Source organism: Odocoileus virginianus, chromosome 16 (assembly GCF_023699985.2).
Source record: "Odocoileus virginianus isolate 20LAN1187 ecotype Illinois chromosome 16, Ovbor_1.2, whole genome shotgun sequence".
Taxonomy (NCBI): Eukaryota; Metazoa; Chordata; class Mammalia; order Artiodactyla; family Cervidae; genus Odocoileus; species Odocoileus virginianus.
In genome coordinates, this window is record NC_069689.1 from 31,433,636 (window position 1) to 31,450,984 (window position 17,349).

General features: G+C 40.2%; 1 protein-coding gene and 1 non-coding gene across 10 annotated transcripts in view; both read right to left on the reverse strand.

Annotated features, from left to right (window-relative positions):
* The window catches only part of NPAS3 (neuronal PAS domain protein 3), a 927,606-nt gene that overhangs the window by 215,918 nt on the left and 694,339 nt on the right, over positions 1-17,349 (reverse strand). The gene's annotated exons all lie outside the window — the stretch shown is intronic.
* TRNAC-ACA (transfer RNA cysteine (anticodon ACA)) lies at positions 14,295-14,366 on the reverse strand. Its single transcript has one exon. It is a non-coding gene; the product is annotated as a tRNA-Cys (tRNA).

Here is a 17,349-nt window from a genome sequence, read left to right on the forward strand (position 1 = left end):
TTCCTAATTTCTAAAGGGTCACCTGGAATAACAAGGCTTCTTCTCAGCTTTCAGATGGCCTATTAATGCAAATAGAACAGTTCTCTTCTACGTTCATTCTAGAACTCAAGCCTTTGCTCTTCCTGCTTTCTGGAAGCCTCTGTGTCTTCTCCTTACTGCCCATGCTCCCCCTTCCCCTCTCACCCTGAAACACCAGCTACTATTTACAGAGGGAACAAACAGAAGGTCTGCACACAATTTGGAATGGCTTTTACCTGCTAATAAGATGAAGTGTATTAATATTATTTAAATCCAGGCAAAATAGCCTCCGACTCTCTCTGAGCTGCCAAGAGGCAGCTGTCCTGTGGAGGGGAGGCATGACCTGAGAGAGCCTTGCTCAGGGCTGAGTTCTAAAGAGGGCCCATGCTTCCTCCCAGGCACAGTTGGGGGAGGCTGAGGTCTGGATCCAGGGTCCCTCAGATCCCAAGAAAAGCAGGTAAAGAGACTGACGGAGGAACCAGAGGAGAGATGTAGGGACTTGCAGAAGGCATCCCCTCAACTTTTGTGGGAGAACAGAAAGGTAATTAATTAGTGGAACAAGCTGATTTTAAGGCTCTGTCTTAAGAAATATTTAAGAATATATAAATAGATTCATTCACTCAACCAAAGTACATTTTAGCTCTGACTACACACTGGCTGGACTTCCCAGGTGTGTTAGTGGTAGAGAACCCGCTAGTAAATGCAGGAGACGTTAAGAGATGCATGTTCAATCCTTGGGTTGGGAAGATCCCCTGGAGGCGAGCATGACAACCCACTGCAGTTTTCTTGACTGGAGAATCCCCATGACAGAGGAGTCCGATGGGCTACAGTCCATGGAGTTACACAGAGTTGGACATGACTGAAGCAACTGAGCATGCAGATGCTGGAAGTGTGGCATTCAGAGACAAGAGATTCTTGCCTCTGAAGATGCCCTAGTGTAATGGGCAGGACAAGAAAATTAATCACTACAATGTGGTGTGAAGTGTGTTCAGAGAGAGGTATGCATAGGATGCTACACACAGGCTGCTCATAGCTAGGGCATCTAAGCCTTGGGAGATCCATGGGGCGAAACTGAACTGATGAGCAGCCTCTCTGCCCACAAATACCCCTACATTGTACAGTGTTCTGCCAAATAAATATTGAATCATCTCCATTGGTAAACGTCTCCCTTGCTGCAAAAACTCTCAGGAAGGGTAAAAAGCAAGGACTACTGGTCAGTGATCTTTTAATATGAATTTATTTGAACCTACTAATTTCTCAGATCTTAGAATATGAAAAGTAGAAGAAGCCTTGAAGATTATCTAGTCCAGTTTCTTCATTGTATTGAAGAGGATCCTAGAGCCTGATCGGGGGAGGGAGCTGGGAAAAGTGTGAGGCTTCCGAGCACTCCTGCTGCAGAAGGCTGGACTTGGGGTTGTTTGGCATCAGCAATCTCGCCGAAACTGGAAGCACTGGTAGATGACAGCACTAAGGCTCTTTACATCCAACTAAAGATCTCTGGCCTTACATTTTCCACCCATTGATAATATTCCCTAGGGCTTTTTTCATTCTTTCATTCAAAAACATGTGTTAGACATTTCCCATGTACTGATCCCTGTAATAGATGCTGTAAGCCTTTAAAAGATGGAACAAATAACTTAGAAAAGCAAAGAGAATGGGCTTTGCAGGCCAACATCACTGAAAGTAGCTATGTCATTTTGAGCAAACCTTAATTTCTGCAGCTCTAACATGGTGTAATATGTAGCTTGTTGAAGGGTTGAGAAGATTAGCGTTTAACATATGTAAGGGACACCCCTGTGGCTCAGTGGTAAAATAATCCGACTGCAATGCAGGAGATACAGGACACACAGATTCGGTCCCTGGGTTGGGAAGATCCCCTGGAGGAGGAAATGGCAACAAACTCCAGTATTCTTGCTTGGAAAATCCCATGGACAGAGGAGCCTGGTGGGTTATAGTCCATGGAGTCCTGAAGAGTCAGACATGACTGAGTGACTGAGTGCATAAAACATCTAATACAATGCCTGGTACAAAGCGAACACTCAATATATGATAGGCGGCACTGTTAAATTTTCTCCAGTGGAGCACACAGTTTGAGAATGAGATCCATCCAGGTGCACCACTGCTATGAATGGGGAATGTAAGGAGGATATCCCACGAGCTTTATTTTATAGGACCTGCATCTTTAGTTATGGGAATTAAAGTACAGGGAACAAACTTCCCTTGGGTAAGTCTGCCAAGATTTTACAACGCAGTGTATGTTTTTGAAGAATACATAGGTAACCTTGAGAAAGAAGAATGGAACTGGAAGAATCAACCTGCCTGACTTCAGACTATACTACAAAGCCACAGTCATCAAGACAGTATGGTACTGGCACAAAGACAGAAATATAGATCAATGGAACAGAATTGAAAGCCCAGAGATAAATCCACGAACCTATGGTCACCTTATCTTCGACAAAGGAGGCAAGGATATACAATGGAAAAAAGACAATCTCTTTAACAAGTGGTGCTGGGAAAACTGGTCAACCACCTGTAAAAGAATGAAACTAGAACACTTTCTAACACCATACACAAAAATAAACTCAAAATGGATTAAAGATCTAAGTGTAAGACCAGAAACTATAAAACTCCTAGAGGAGAACATAGGCAAAACACTCTCCGACATAAATCACAGCAGGATCCTCTATGACCCACATCCCAGAATTTTAGAAGCAAAAGCAAAAATAAACAAATGGGACCTAATGAAACTTAAAAGCTTTTGCACAACAAAGGAAACTATAAGCAAGGTGAAAAGACAGCCCTCAGATTGGGAGAAAATAATAGCAAATGAAGCAACAGACAAAGGATTAATCTCAAAAATATACAAGCAACTCCTCCAGCTCAACTCCAGAAAAATAAATGACCCAATCAAAAAGTGGGCCAAAGAACTAAACAGACATTTCTCCAAGGAAGACATACAGATGGCAAAAAAACACATGAAAAGATGCTCAACATCACTCATTATCAGAGAAATGCAAATCAAAACCACAATGAGGTACCACTACACGCCAGTCAGGATGGCTGCTATCCAAAAGTCTACAAGCAATAAATGCTGGAGAGGGTGTGGAGAAAAGGGAACCCTCTTACACTGTTGGTAGGAATGCAAATTAGTACAGCCACTATGGAAAACAGTGTGGAGATTTCTTAAAAAGCTGGAAATAGAACTGCCATATGACCCAGCAATCCCACTCCTGGGCATACACACCGAGGAAACCAGATCTGAAAGAGACACGTGCACCCCAATGTTCATCGCAGCACTGTTTATCATAGCCAGGACATGGAAGCAACCTAGATGCCCATCAGCAGACGAATGGATGAGGAAGCTGTGGTACATATACACCATGGAATATTACTCAGCCATTAAAAAGAATTCATTTGAATCAGTTCTAATGAGATGGATGAAACTGGAGCCCATTATACAGAGTGAAGTAAGCCAGAAAGATAAAGACCATTACAGTATACTAACACACATATATGGAATTTAGAAAGATGGTAACGATAACCCTATATGCAAAACAGAAAAAGAGACTCAGATGTATAGAACAGACTTGTGGACTCTGGGAGAAGGCGAGGGTGGGAATGTTTCAAGAGAACAGCATCGAAACATGTATATTATCTAGGGTGAAACAGATCACCAGCCCAGGTTGGGTGCATGAGACAAGTGCTCGGGCCTGGTGCACTGTGAAGACCCAGAGGGATCGGGTGGAGAGGGAGGTGGGAGGGGGGACCGGGATGGGGAATACATGTAAATCCATGGCTAATTCATTTCAATGTATGACAAAAACCACTGCAATGATGTAAAGTAATTAGCCTCCAACTAATAAAAATAAATGAAAAAAAAAAAAAGAATACATAGGGATTTACTAGAAGAGGTGAGAGGATGAGATTTGAGGCAAATGTTCCAATATTTGTAAAACATGGAGGTCTAAGAGAGCGTGGCCAGTTTAGCCCACAGTAGCATCTCAGTATTATTCTCCTACTCAAAACATTCTTAAAAGGTTGCTATATTCCCGTCAAAACAAGATCTCTTGGCATTTAAGACTCCCTATTTCACCTCCTTGAAAGGATTTCCCACCTCATCTCTATGCAAATTCTTGTTTATATTTCACCTATTTGCTGTCTGCCCACAATACCTTGTCCAATCCCATCTCTAGAATTCACTCATGCATTGTCCCCACCCAGCTGCCCTTCTGCCAACTGATTCTACTCATTTGTCACAGCCTGGTCAAATCCTACCTCTCCCTCCTCCATTTAGCCAACCACACTCTTTCTTTCCTCTAAACTCCCATAGCACTGAGTCATCCAGCCCTCAATCACACCAGCCTCTGCATCCCCTCTTAAATTCAACATGTTCATGTCTTGTTTTTCCACTGAAGTTTTGAGCTCTCAAATACAAAAGTCCCATTTCAAACTTCTTCATATTACTTTCAGCAATGTTCAAGGGTCTTATATGATAAATACCTGTTTAATCTATAACTGTACTTGGTTTTCAATGTGATAAAAGTTGATTTCCCTTCGTTATTTGGGAAAAAAAAATATTTGGGAGAGGACAATACAGAAGAGGATAATTTTTATAGAGGTCAGTGGTTTAGACCACCTCCTCCAAAAGGATGACACATGATCTAATCTATCAGAGACACCCACAGAACTTGGTATGTTGATGTCATTTTAAAACTGCACATAATTTCTGATCTCTCAGAGGTCAGACAGCAAGCTCTCACTTTTCTCTCTATGTAAAATATAGTATAATATCTACTCCTTCTACCTCACAACAATTGTGTGAAGATAAAATGAGAAACACTGCCCGGCAAGAGTATTTGGAGGGTAAGGCATTCTCAAGACACATGTGGTGTTCTTATAAGGTGCAAGTAATAGCTGAGTTGGTAAAGAATCTGCCTGCAATGCAGGAGACCCCGGTTCAATTCTTAGGTCAGGAAGGTCTGCTGGAGAAGGGATAGGCTACCCACTCAAAAGGATTCCTGGGCTTTCCTTGTGGCTCAGCTGGTAAAGAATCTGCCTGCAATGCAGGAGACCTGGGTTTGATCCCTGAGTTGGGAAGATCCCCTGGAGAAGGGAAAAACTACCCACTCCAATATTCTGACCTGGAGAATTCCATGGACTGTTAGTCCATGGGATCACAAAGCGTCGGACACAACTGAGTGACTTTCACTTTCACATACCCAAGCAGCAGTCCCTAGTCCAGAGATTGTTCTTTTTCTCCTTCTGGGCAGTGACATTATCTCCAGGTGAAAGTGTCTGTTATGTATTTTCCCTACCGAAGAATCTGAGGACAATGAGCCGAGACTGAAAGCTTGGTGCTTAGGTAAACTGCAGTGATACAAAGTTCAAGTTTTGGGAGGACATACCTCATTAGATGTGGTTTCTTCCATTGTAATGAAGCTGTGAGAATCAAATGAGATTAGATGGTAAAACACAGAAAGACCTGAAAGATGACAGCCTGAGGGACCTTACAGAAATTTTACTTGCTTTTGCTCTCATTGAGGGTCTTCAGTCATAGTCTTAGTAGCTGGATGCAGAGCCTTTGTCACCCACAAGCTGCCGGCTTCCCGAGCCAATCTTTTCTTAACTGAGAACTGGACTTTTCCACTCTCAAGTCCACTCAGTGGAGGATGCGTGTGTGCTCAGTTGCTAAGCTGTGTCCGACTCTTTGTGACCCCCATGGACTGTAGCCTGCCAGACCCCTCTGTCCAGGGGGATTCCCCAGGCAAGACTACTGGAGTGGGTTGCCATTTCTTTCTCCAGGGCATATAAATGTTTGTATGAAGTGCCTACAGGCTAGTCCTACATGTCAAGGAGTCATGATGAAAATCAGCAGCTGTTTTATAAAAACCATCGAAAAGCGCAGAGCAGAGGAGAGTAGGGCAGGTTGATGGTGAGGGAGTAACAGGTGGAGCTGGCCTTACAGATCCATATAAATAAGGACAGCTGATAGGGTTGAGACAAATGAGCTTCCCCTTGACATAAAGGGGGAGGTGAAGCGGAGCTGCTCCCAGGAAGCTGAGGCTGTGCCTGAAGGGCAGTTGTGCACTTCTCTCTCCAAGTGGTAGTCAGAGGGCAGAGATCTGCTCCTGGCGGGATTTCTGCCCCAATTTCTCCCTTCCTAACAGAGACGCCAGTGTCATCAAAGACCTCTGGATAGTGAAGTCAGAGCCCTGCCTTCTGTGTCCATTGCTGTGTCTCCAGGGCTAGTTCAGTGCCCTGCCAATGGGAGGTGATCAATAAATATTTTGCAGATAAGAATAAAGGAGTAAGTGAAAGCAATGAGTGGATGGAGGGTGCTCTTTGCAAAGTTATCCTGAGCCACCTGAATCCAGAGAAAGCCAGAGAGATGGCCACAAGTAGCAAGAGCATGCTGTTGTGATTTTCCTTGCCCTTTTCTCCATCCAGTTCACATTCAGAGATGGGGACTTGGTGTAGCATGGCTCCTAAGGTCTGGTGTAACTGGGATTCCATGTTAATCATATTACAATAAAATCATTACTGTTTTGTTACTATGACCAAATGACTGGTCTCTGAATGGTCACAAAATCAGTGGCCCTCTTAGACTGCCAACAATACTTGGGTGTGGGCTTCACTCTTTTAATATCATTTGCTGAAAGCTTCAACCAGCTACCCTTCAATTCTACTGTCTTCTTCACCTAGACAATTGAAAGGTCAAGAGCAGGTGGCCCACATGTCAAATATACACAACATCCAGGATACCTAACAAAAAGCCCCATAAGCCTAAATATTGAAGGCCACTCAAGACAAAACAAAATGAAAAACTCTGACTTTGGTGATTACAGATCAGTAGATGGAGGTCTTCACTACTGCTAAATGTTAGGACTGGAACACTTCATGTGGCCCAAGATTCTATAAAACTTCATTTGGAGATGATTATTTTCTGCCTTTTTAACATAGTAAATAATATATTATAGGGGAATTTTCTTCTCATGAGTTTCTTATGAGTCTTTGAAGTTGTTATAAAAATAATGTTCATTTTTTTTCTTAGAAATATGGCAAAAACTGACATGGACAACTTGGCCATATTGGGATCTGTTCTGAATCCCAGCACACTTGGGTCTTGTGGCTGCATTTATGGCCTTCTCATCTTGTTGATACTTTCCAGAACTGCCTATATCCCAAGGAATTTCTTGTACTCTAGTGGAAAGTGCTCACTGGAACAGCTGACTCATGGAAAAAGACCCTGACACTGGGAAAGATTGAAGGCATAAGGAGAAGAGAGTGAAGGAGGATGAGATGGTTGGATGGCATCACCGATTCAATGTACACGAACTTGGGTAAACTCCAGGAGATGGTGAGGGGTAGGGAGGCCTGGCGTGCTGTAGTCCCTGGGGTTGCAAAGAGTCAGATACGACTTGGTGGCTGAACAACAACAAATGGAAAGAGCTCCTTGCTTCTACGGATTCAGTGATATATGTTCCTTTTCATCCTAACAAAACATCCCAGGACCAAACTTCCTTCACAGAATTAAAGCAGTAATTTCTGTAAGTAAGATAATCTCCTGAAGGCAAAATAGGATGATTTCCATCTTTGGAAACTGTGACTTTCTAATCATTGCCTCTTAGTAATTAACATCCACACCACGGCCAAATAATCACGTCATAGTCAAAAAGTCAATGTCCTTTTATATAAGACAGACTTCATGTCACTTTTCATGCTTAAAAAACCCCCACAACTTTATGGTAGCTGGTGGTAGGAGAGACTGGATGTGAGGTCAGGAACTATAAATGCATATGAAGCAATGCTTTGACTCAAGGTCACTGGCCTGAGCTAAGACCACTTAAATTATAATCAAGGCCACTCATTGAACCATGAGTAATTTTAGGCAAGTTTCCCGGGTGTATGCTGATGTAACCAAAGAACCTCATCCTGCTTGACTGGCATGGAAATCAGCAGTTAGGTTGAAATATTTGAAGGTTGCTGTCTGAAGAAGGTGCTTTTTACCATTTTCTGTCTATACAAGCTTCTCATTGATTGTCCTTCATCTTCATAAGCGCTGTTCAGCTACAGATAGACTTATTATTCCCATCTTTCACGGTCAGGGAGACAGTCCCCTTCCAAGTGATGCTATATAATAGAAGATGGACACTATTCCCCAACCAGAAAAGTCATCAAATTGCTTCCATATCAAGTAAAACAGATAACCTGAATTGGAGGAGAAAAAAAAAAAACAAAAAACCCAGAAAATTTCCTTTAAATACAACTGACATTGAAGCTCAAAAGGAAACTGAGAGACATTCCAACATATATATTTGTTTTTAGGTATATGCTTTGGGGATAATTCAAATAAAAGAAAAATTATTTATTTATTTACTATAGGCAAGAGGTTTGAGAAGGAAGGTATTTTTTAATTTTAAAATTTTTAATTGGAGGATAATCGCTTTACAGTGTTGTGTTGTTTTCTGCTGTGCAACAACACGAACCAGCTATAAATATACCTATCTCCTCTTCCTCGTGAGCCTCAATCCCATATCCCCTACCATCCCCTCTAGGTCACCATAGATCACTGACCTGAGCTCCCTGTGACACACAGCAGCTTCCCAGAAGGTATCTATTTTATAAACAGTAGCCTATATATGTCAATGCTACTCTGTCGATTAGTCCCACCCTCTCCTGAAAGATCTCCTAACGGCAGGTCTTACGAATAAGACAGCCAGTCTATCCGAACACGAGAAATAAGGCAGTGTTCCTCAGCTACCCTGACTCAGATTGTGAGCTTCAAAATCCAAACAATTTATAATACTGAATTAGGAAAAGAATCTCTCACAGCTTTCAGAAAACCTATAAGCTCTTATTAGCAGAAGGAATTCAGCAACAGGAAGGGACGCGAGAAGTAAGAGTTCCCAAGATGAACCATCTGACAGGTTGAGAAATTCAACTAAGTCCTTATGTCCAGCGACTCAGGTCTGTGGGAGCCTTGAAAGATCAAGCAACCATAGTTCAGTTTCTGCAAGTTCTTTGCTAGGAGGCGGTGCCGACGTGGAATCTGACTGCCGAAGGATATTTGGATCTGCCCTGACTCTGGGAGGACTACGGAGGGAACGCTGGCCTTGGAGACAATGTACTCGCCTCACACGGGCTCTCAGCTGTCACAGGCTACTGCCAGCAGTGGCCAGAGGAGCAGCCGTCTCAGAGCCATAGGAAGCTTGGATTCCACCTCTAATTTGCAAAGTGCATCTGCTTTACAGACCTGATTGACAGTGGTTTCATATTTAGAAAAATGCACCTTATATTTTCCTACTCCCCAAACCATAAAGAAAATCTGGCTTTATTTTTAAAGCACTAATAATTACATGATGGGGGAAAACCTTAATTTCAGGGGACACTCTCTACTAAGACAATTTGTAAGCAGAGTGACACAATTTCTCCGGTAGTGGAGAAATTCTGTGGTGTGATAAACTGGATTTATAGACATTTGTACCCAAGATGCCAAGTTGTTCTACACACTGGATTCATTTGAGATTCTGGAGCCGGTGTGCCTTCAAGAAACCAGGGCAGCTGAAGCAGCTGACGCTGTAGAACTTACACTGTGGGGGAGAACTTACTTGGGGGAACTCGTTAATGGGCTGGGAGTATGAAGACCTGATTCAAATAAAAGTCTTTAAATTATCTTTCGCCAAATCTTTCACACTGAAATTGGAATTGTAAGGAGAATAATCTTAGTGATTTGTTCCCCATGGCTTGAGGAGTTGCTTTGATGGGCTAATAATGAGAGAGAAAAAAAAAGATGAAAAAGATGCGTCAGGCACTGTGTTAAGCGTGCTATACAAATTATCTCAGATAATGAGAACAGTAGGTCTATGAAGTAGATTCTACCAAAATACCCATTTTACAGATGAAGCAATGTACAAACCTCCCAAGGTCACTGAGTTGAAACTTGAAAACCATACCTTGAACTTAGACATTTGGTTCTTGAAACTGTAATATTAAATTCAACATTAAGGAATTTTTACAGGGTTCATAACACTTAGCTTCCTTGCCCTGGGTAAAGAACGATATTAAAAGAATTTATGCTGCACAATCATTGACCTAAAATCCTTCTATATTATATGGGAATTAAATCTGTGGCCAAAACTAAATATGGATGCATAGTACTCTTGATCCACTGCCAACAGACTAAAATTATTTAGGAGGACAATACAGGGCATGAAAAATGGTTTTCAAATTGAAACCATGTGAATGAATATATCTAGGGGAAACACAGATGGAAGAAATAAGATAAAAGAAGGATGAAACTAAGAGGGTAGGAAAGAATGGACCTAGGCACTTTGCTACAAACAAAAGTTCCTTACTTAGAGGTTGACTCTTCACCTTCCTCTAGCCCTTCAGTGCATCTGGATGCTCCACTCAATCTAAATTTTCCAGAATGTTTATTATGGAGCTTCTATAGTTTCCCTCTTGAAAAAGAAATATCCATTTGACTATTGGTTTATAAACCCATGCTGTAGTAACCATGGTCTCTTCTTACCAATAAGGCCAATAACATACTGAAGCCAAATATCAAACATATGTATACTTCTTGGGCTTCCCCGGTGTCTCAAATGGTAAAAAATCTGCCTACAATGTGGGAGACCTGGGTTCTATCCCTGAGTGGAGAAGATACCCTGGAGGAGGGCATGGCAACCCATCCAGTATTCTTGCCTGGAGCATCCCATGGACAAAGAAGCCTGGAGGGCTATTGGGTCCATGGGTTCACAAAGAATCAGACATGACTGAATTGACTTAGCACACACACACTGTTTCCTAACTTGTTTGTTTTATTTACTGGCAAGTATTGCTTATGTAAAATATTTCAACCTCTTAACTAAAAAGATGTACATCAGCAAATATGTTGGCACTACAAAGTTATTCTTAGGTTTCCAAAAGGATTCACTGAGGGTCCACTAAAGATAAGTCTCCAAATGTATTTAAAAGACAACATAATTTATTAAAATTAAATTTACATGTAATTTTTTAGAAAAACACTTTCATTTTATACTTAAGAGTAGGATTCTTTCATTTAACAGCAAGAGCTCTTCTGTTTCTACCCTCACTTTTACAAATGAAAATAGAGCTTTGTTTCCAAGTTTGAAAGAAAAATTTATTATCTCTCCTTCCTACAGACTTCAGTACCATCAAACATTTAATGAGTGTCATTAAGCAAATAAAACAAAAGAGTAGGAAGTAATTATACACTATATTATTACATATAATTACAATTGCTTAAAAACATCACTTTTGTTGTCATTTATTTAACAGTATCTTTTATATTGACTATATTCCAGTTTTTTTCTCTTGATTACCTGTTATGCACATATTTATTTAGTGAAAAAGTGTCTGTCATACAATTTATCTTGTAAATAAACTGGGAAAATTAATTCATCTTTTAAAAGTAGTACAGAATTCATTCTATAGATGGGGAGGGGGACTTCAGTAAATCCTTTTGGAAAGTGAAGAACTATTATATATTCAACAGTTGGTAAAATGAATCACATTGCTTTCAAAGTGAAAACTGCTGTTATTTTATTTTCTTAAAATAAAGTGTATTTTAAAAGAATAAGGCAAGATGCCTCATTTTCCCATCCCTAAGGAAGAGAAAGTACCTGAGGCCTTGCTTCTAAGTTGCTTTATTTATTCACCCTTTAACAAACAACTCTTAGGTCCACCTCTAGATGCCTTATAACAGTCCACCCTAATGTCAAAAAATTTATTACCATTTAATATTTCTGATAGTCACAATATCAGAATGTTACCCTTCACTGTTTGTTTGAAGCTGAAAATACAATCAGAAAATGAAAAAAAGGTATGATAAAAAATAGAAATCCAGAGACTATGGAGAGACCATCATAATTTTAAGCCACTGAACGTAATATTCTAAAGTAGGTCATGGAAAATTTTGCTTGAGTATCAAAGTCCACGTTTTGAGATTTTCATGCTATACCTAAAATGCATTAAGCAGCAGCATGATTCTCAGTGGATAAGGTAAAGAAATTATGAATAGGTAAACCCTTCAGAACAATGACATTTAGTTCTGATTATGGGTTAGCATTAATTACACAGCTTAAGATTCCTATAAAAGCACTGTATCTCTGATTTGGTTTGTTTTATTTTTCATTAACAAGGTAGGTTTTTGTTTTTAGCCTCCTAAGGAATCACAAAATTTACAAAAGATGGTTAAGGTTATTTCAATGCAAAGGATCAAACTCTGCTTTGCATATTCACTCCCCTTGGCAGATGGAAAATGAAGCACAGGAAAGTGATATGACTACTTTCTGGAGGGAGAAGTCCACAGTAGGGGCAGGGTAGGGGACCCAAACTCCCACCTGCTAGTCCACAGCATCATCTTTCTAGGTTTCTGAAATTCCAACAACATGTTCCTTTTTCACCCTTCAACAGCCACTCAGTACTGCCAAACTTTGCTTTACTTTCATGCTTGTTGGATTAACCCATTTCTTTTAACAATGCCTACCTTACTTTACCATGGACTCCCTCACCACCTCATATGTATTTCTAGACTAGAAGCTCTATTCTGATTTTTCTTATACTTTTTTCTTGCCTTTCATCCAATATCCAGTTGCTTTATCAATATGCTGACAGCATATTACCTAAAATAAACAAACAAACAAGCAAACAATGAAAAACGAAACCAAAAACCAACTGACCAAACAAAAATACTATTTTTTTGTCTGGAGTTCAATACTTCTCCCCTTCAGAGTCTGCCTGCCTCTTTTTCCAAAGCTTGTATCTTCAAACTATGAAACATGAACCTCCTTTTCTACTTCTCTAGTTCAGTGTTCCTGCACTTTATTCCTTGTATCTGGAGTATTTTTACACTGCCCTTCCCCCTCCCCATTTCAAATTTCCCTACTCACTTATTATCAACCCAAGACTACCCAAAGTCTTTAACTACATCCTCAGCTAGCATCCTATTTATTTGTGCATGTTTATGGGTAATTATAAATGTCTTCAGTGGTTGCCTGCTTTTTCTAAAGAGACTGTAAATTCCTAAAGGTCAAGGCTGGACTTTAAGACGATTTTGATTATATAGGAGGTACTCAAAAAGTGCTATCAAATTGTTTCCTGATAGTTTCTCATTCAAACCACCCCTCAATCTGCATATATTTCATGAAGCTCTGGGTACAATGAGGACAAGAATTTCTTCATTAATATGTTAAAAAATAACATCTAGTGCTAGTGTGATAACTATGAAAATTTGAAGTGATATCCCAAGATATTTACAAGAACAATACTATGACATGACTATGTACAAATTCTACTGGTGACAAAGTACTACTATTATTACTGTGGTTTATAGTCTACATTTCGGAGAAGGCAATGGCACCCCACTCCAGTACTCTTGCCTGGAAAATCCCATGGACGGAGGAGCCTGGTAGGCTGCAGTCCATGGGGTCGCGAAGAGTCAGACATGACTGAGCGACTTCACTTTCACTTTTCACTTTTCTGTATTGGAGAAGGAAATGGCAGCCCACTCCACTGTTCTTGCCTGGAGAATCCCAGGGACGGGGTTGCACAGAGTCGGGCACGACTGAAGTGACTTAGCAGCAGCAGTAGCAGTATAGTCTACATTTATAATAGAAAGAAATGCTAAATTTCAATCAGAGATTAGTAACAAAGTTGTGATTCTTTCCCCTATTCAAATTCCTTGACTCTAAATTCCATCTACAAAATTCATGTTGGTTCATGGACCCAAAGTTAAGAATCTATGGATTATGAAGAAGATTAACTTTTCATGTTTTTATAACTGTTCTCAACTCTGTCACAGCTGTCTAGAATAAGTATAAAGTAATTTATTCAATATGAATCTACTACTCTGTTTTCTTTTTTGAGATTTTCTAAAGACATTTCTTTATTTTCTCAACCTCAGCTACAATCTCACATCTAGAATTTTATCTGCTGATTCTACGATAACTGACCTTTCAAGCCATTATTTATTTTTACTAGGATCTTTAACACTATTTTAAAACTCCAGATGCTGCAGATGAAAACAATACAAAAAAATAACAGTACAATCATTTATGTGCTGAAGTGCTAGATTGTGGATAAGCAAAGGTGGAAGGTTCCTGGCTACACACCAAGTGAACTCAAAAGTGAAGTCGCTCAGTCGTGTCCAGGTCTTTGAGACCCATGGACTGTAGCCTACCAGGCTCCACCGTCCATGGGATTTTCCAGGCAAGCATACTGGAGTGGGTTACCATTTCCTTCTCCAGGAGATCTTCCCAACCCAGGGATTGAACCCGGGTCTCCTGCATTGTAGGCAGGCGCTTTCCCGTCTGAGCCACCAGGGAAGTCCATAAAAAGTGAAAGTGGCTCAGTCGTGTCCAACTCTTTACGACCCAGGATTCCCCAGGCCAGAATACTGGAGTGGGAAGCCTATCCCTTCTCCAGGGGATCTTCCCGACCCAAGAATTAAACTGGGGTCTCCTGGATTGCTGGCGGATTCTTTACCAACTGAGCTATCCAGGGAATCCCACACCAAGAAGTGCCTAAATAATGGCCACTCCTTCCTATGTGTCGGTAGTACAGATGTAACTCTTACTGCTCTTCTTAAATTGCTACGAGCTAGGTCTTCAGAAAGCTGTGACGTCCGTCCCTTTCCTTAATCGCCACACATGTGTAGTTCTGTAAAATATTTTTCATCTCCAAATCAGTGTTGTTCTCCTTCCCAACAAACCTTACACAGACCGAGAAGAATGAAAAAGAGTATTTTTTCCACCGTAGAGTTGCAGCTCTGCACTCTACCTAAACATTCACTAGATGAAGTATTAATAATTGATATGCCATTAGCTCATCTTTTCCCTTCATAGGTCAACTCTCAGGGGATTATTTTATAAATTGTTTGCTGAAATATATTTCATATCTTTATTAAAAGACCACTAAGCAGGAATACTTACATATACCAAGGGACAGTTTTATAGTCACCCATATTTCTTTTCCCATTTTGAGGCATGGCATATGATTTCTTAGTCTTCTCATGCTCAGCCTGCAACTGTCTGATACCCCAAACCAGACACAGTTGTTCAGAACCCCCACAGATACCAAAACTCATGGATGCTCATGTCCCTTATATAAAATGGTGCATCATTTGCATATAACCTATGTATATCCTTCTGTCTACTTTAAATCATCTCTAGTTTACTTATAGTACCTAATACAATGTAAATGCTATGTTAATAGTTGCAAATACAATGTAAATGCTATGTAAATAGTTGCCTGCACATGGCAAATTCGAATTGTGCAATTCGGAACTTTCTGAACATTTTTTTTCCAGATATGTTTGATCCACTGTTGGTTGAACCTGTGGATGTGGGACATGCAGAGAGCTGACTGCACATGGTAAAGTGACTATACACTGACTTGGAACCTGTGCAGGGCAGGTCTACTTGGGTGACTGCTTGATCTCCCACAGGTACACAAGGTAAGGCTCCTAACCCATCATTTCTCTGCCCTTAAACAAAACTGAAAATGATCTCCTATAATTACATAATGTGGGAATCGAGAAACCTCCAACCCTCAATAGTAGTTTGGAACTAGAGAACCACAGTTTACTTTCATGCCATCAACTCAAAAAAGTAAGGGATCAGAAGACCAGGGTTTTCTGCATTGCTAAGTGCTCATCTGGGATTCTTTGGTCCATTTGCTAACAATGCTGACAACGCAGGACACGTGATATCCCCCAGAACTAAAAAAAAGGGGCAAAAAAACTTCCTTAACTATCTATTACCAAGGGAAGCTGTGAAATGAAGACAAGCTATTAATTTTGAACTAAAATCAACTAGTTTATTGAAATGCCTTTATTACTTCAAATGTTTTATGCTCTCTATGTGCTTTTCTACATAACTATTTTTGAAGTGTTGATTAAAGACAGTTACTAGTTACAGGAACTGTATCTATCTACATTTAATTAAAAATAAAGCCCATTTCTTTTTTCTGTCAGGTGAAACATTATCTTAACATCTGCTGGGAATTTTGCATTCTTTTCTGAACAGAATATTGAAAATGTGAAAGATACTATACAGAACCAGGCAAACATATAAAAAGAACAAACTGATTTCAGAAAGCAAGGGTTAGGGTAAGACAAGTCTTTGAATAGTGTATGTATTGCTCTGTCCTTTCCAGGATGAATATAAAAATAAACTAGTAGCGCAGACAGAGGGCATCATAAACACGGGAAAATAAACATGAGATAACAGTATTTCTGCTGTATGGACTTCAGGAACACAGCAGAGGCCTGTGCAAATGCCATAGGAACATGCAATCAGCATCGCCTCTCTGCAAATCATTCTTCAGTAGAAGCTACTGGGCATTCTGGGGATCATCCTAATTCAAATTTAGAGCAGACCTTATGAAAACTTCTTGTAAAACAAGATTATGCAATTTCTCAATTTATAGATAATTTTTTTTTAAAGAATAAAAGTCAGCACTGGGAAGGGTATAAGGAAAAGGCCAATCTAGTATCACACTGTCAGAAAGTCAATTAGTGCCATCTTTCTTGAGTACAGTTGGGCCATATATATGAAAATCCCTTAAGATGTGCTGCTCTTTGCATGGAGAATAGCCTTGTAGTTGCCATGGGGGAGAGGATGAGGGGGAAGGATGAAGTGGGAGTTTGGGGTTAGCAGATGCAAGCTATTACATATAGAATGGATAAACAACAAGGTCCTGCTATATAGCACAGGGAACTATATTCAATATCCTGTGATAAACCATAATGGAAAAGAAAAAACCCAACAAAAAGATACATTGCCCTTTGGACTCAATTTCTGAAGATTCCTCTGGAGAATATAACAAAGGGCACATAAATAAAAATTTTGCTGCAAAAATATTTAACAAAATAAATAAAATCTGGATTTCCCTGGTGGTAGAGTGGATAAGAGTCTGCCTGCCAATGAAGGAGACACAGGTTTTATCCCCGGCTTGGGAAGATTCCACATGCCACAGAGCAACTAAACCCATGGGCTACAACTATGAGCCTGCACTCTAGAGACCAGGAGCTGCAACTACTGAAGCCTGCATGCCCTGGGACCTGTGCTCTGGGACAAGAGAAGCTACTGCAATGAGAAGCCCTAAGACCACCACAAAGTTGTTTGCTGCAACTAGGGAAAATTCTCATGCAATAACGAGCAACCAAAACTAAATAAATAAATCATATAAAAACATAAATGAAATCTGCAATAGTACAAAATTGGAAGTGACTTAAATGCTAAATAATAGGAGCCTGGCTAAGTAAATTATGTCACATCATACAAAGAAACACGAGGTAGTCATTAA